This window comes from Lissotriton helveticus, chromosome 8 (genome assembly GCF_964261635.1).
Source record: "Lissotriton helveticus chromosome 8, aLisHel1.1, whole genome shotgun sequence".
Taxonomy (NCBI): domain Eukaryota; kingdom Metazoa; phylum Chordata; class Amphibia; order Caudata; family Salamandridae; genus Lissotriton; species Lissotriton helveticus.
The window spans coordinates 162,145,041-162,148,188 of NC_136069.1; the positions used below are offsets into that span (position 1 = coordinate 162,145,041).

The 3,148-nt window shown below is 37.5% G+C and overlaps 1 long non-coding RNA gene across 1 annotated transcript; it reads left to right on the forward strand.

Moving 5' to 3' along the window:
- The first annotated feature begins 1,472 nt into the window (after positions 1-1,472).
- On the forward strand, positions 1,473-2,867 carry LOC144771524 (uncharacterized). Its single transcript, XR_013599327.1, has 3 exons — positions 1,473-1,607; positions 2,132-2,221; positions 2,669-2,867. It is a non-coding gene; the product is annotated as an uncharacterized LOC144771524 (long non-coding RNA).
- Positions 2,868-3,148: the final 281 nt, after the last annotated feature.

Consider the following 3,148-nt stretch of genomic DNA (forward strand, 5'->3'; position numbering starts at 1 on the left):
CTAATCCTCCTCACCAAACCCCTATTTACATCTCCTGCCTACCTCTTGCCTCCTAAGAGAGCGATGTTCCCTCAATGGCCACAATATTTCAATACTGGTATAAATCCCATTCTTAGTATAATATAGGTGACAGATACACAACAATCATTTTTATTTTCTTCAAAAATATATAAAGCTTTTTATTTTCAATTTATCAGTGCTTTGATATTTTTATATTTTTTCGTTATACTTTAATTCATAAAAGACATTTTACCACATATACATTTCATAAATATTTTCATGGTTCATGCAATAGAAAAAACATAATATAACAATAACTATATACATAGAAAAACAATTTATCCAAAATAAATAGACCCCTGGTGGCATACAATCAATCACAACATACCAACACAATCATACCCTCACTTCATTCAAAACCACAGCATCTGAAAAAAGGAAACTGAATCTTAATTGGGAGAACCATCACGCCAATTAGAAGGTCTCAAGGCTCAGTATGAGACCCAGCACTTGGTCGACGCGCGTTTCGGCGGCACAAGGCCACCTTCCTCAGGACCTCTTCCAGACAATCAAACTCAGATATCCAGGGGCCGATTAAAAACAGTTTGTTACTCTTAGTCCATAGAGAACGATGTCGCAAGAATGAACCATGTATAATGGTAGATTGAGGAAACTACACTGCGGATGCCACAGTATAGAAAAACGAGGAAGAAATTCTTTGGCGCCAAATCGGTTTTTGGAAGAGCGTGCCGAGTATTCAACGGTACAGTATTCTTTTATGAATTAAAGTATAACGAAAAAAATATAAAAATATCAAAGCACTGATAAATTGAAAATAAAAAGCTGTATATATTTTTGAAGAAAATAAAAATGATTGTTGTGTATCTGTCACCTATATTATACTAAGAATGGGATTTATACCAGTATTGAAATATTGTGGACATGGAGGGAACATCGCTCTCTTAGTTGTGTCTTTCTTCTTCCCCTCTGTTCCCTGGCCGTATTTAACTTTCGAGGGGGTCCCATCACTCTTGCTACTACCTCTTGCCTCCTACCTTGCTCCCTTGCTTCTCTCTGTACGAAGCTATTCCTAATGGCCCAACCCTTCCTGCCTGTCTTGATCTGCTCCAACTCTCCCAACTGTTCAAGTGACAACCACCAACATTTTACGGAGAAAAAAAATTTGTATAGACAACGTGAAAATAATGCTACTCATTCAAAGGGTGGGTGGGCCAAAAATAAAGCCCCTACCTTATCGCCCTCAGAAGCAAGTGTGCAACGGTTATTTTGTGCTACTGATGCTCGCGCCAACTGGCGCCAGCCAATTAGAATATGCCTCCTGTCCTGGGCCATATCAAATGCCCGAAGCTGCCCGGGGGTGGACAATCTGGAAATGCCACCCCCAGGAGCCCTCAAAGTAAGTGTTCCAGGTGAAGCGTTCTCACTATGCTCGAAACTTATTTTGACCCTGGCTTTCATTAACTGGAACTTTATTAATAATTATTCTCCCCTCACTATTTTCCCTCTGTAGGCTCAAGTAATGAAGGACCTGTAAAGAAAAATTTGAGGGGATTAACAAGACGGCGCAGCCCTCATGCAACCTTCTGGTATGTACACATTTTCTTTTATTAAATGTGAGGTCTTCTTAGTCTGCCCATTCTTTGACAAACTTTTTTTTTAGTGGTTTGAATGTGCTGTAATGGCAACCTTTAAATATAAGTCCCCCTGTTTTACAGTATATTTCTCAACAGGCCCACATCGTGGAGGGTGAGAGTAGGCAGCTTTATATATTATTAGACCTCTCCAAGAGGTTATAAAGGTGTCGATACCCTAGCGGTAAGAGCATTTAATGTACATGTTGCTAAGAAAATTAAATTTCTAGTATAATACCACATTTTATAATAAGATTGGGAGTGTGATTTTGACTACCCAGTCCTATTTTTCACGTAGACGTAATCAACTGTGCTACAGAATTTATGATTACCTTTCAAACAATGAAGTACCTTGTATAAAGCAAGAGTCTTACAACTAGATACAGGAGGTATGTGAGCTAACCCCCCCCCCCGCTTGAAGTATAAATCCCATTGATACCATGCAATATGAGGCTAATTTGTTTGCCTGATTTTTCCAGGTGGAGGTATAAAAGCCCCTTCTGTGAGGAATTCCACCTAGCAACAGTACAAGCTTTGGACTAAAATCAGTATTTCCCTAATCTTATAAGGTATTTGATTGGTTCTTTAGGAATGTAAGAATGTTTATGTTAATTTTAGAATACATAGCTTCAAATAGCGAGTCATTTGCATGCTACTAGTGGAGTCATATTATTACAGTGATGACAGTCGATGAATCAGATCTGCTGTTCATCTTCATAAGATCAGGCAGCCGTTTGACAAAACTCTTAGATAAGATCGTTTGTGTGGAATGTGCATAGGTGAGGAAGAATAGACTCTTCCATGTGTATTCTCTCTTCTTTTATCTACCTATTCTTCCTTTTTATCTCGCCCACTCAATAGGACAAATGTAATGTTTGAGGTTTGAGGCATGAAGTTTGGTTCATTTACTGTATGTTATAGAAGGAAATTTAATATTTAGGTATTTAATAAGAATAACTTGTTTTATATGATGTTTTTAATATAAAAAAGAATTATTTCTTGTTTATCATACACAGGTCTTGGTCTATGGGATATTGTGAGAATTTCCAATCGAGAGAACTATAAGATAGCCTTGATGAAGATGGTGTAAATATATGAGTGCCATCGGAACACATCGACGCGGCCATTTGACACAATTCCGTAGTTGACTAGTTCAACAGATACATCAAGACGAGCGTGTTTCAGGCTCCAGTCAACAGTTCGTTTTACCTCACGGATGTGTCGCAATTTACGACAAATTGTGTTGTCTGTTGTTCTTCTCTTTGGGGGTGATTGTTAGGATTGATAGTGGCCATTTTTCCCTTATCATCCAGCAAGGCAACAATAGTATATGAACTTGCCTTTTTGATTGTATGTTTTATATAGTATCGATTTGATACATCATGTTTTTAATTTTGACTCTATGATATTTTTAACTTGATCTGTATAATCTTTTAATAAAAATGATCTGTATTGACTTCTACCTTTGATATTCATTTTGAGTTTATTGTTCGGGC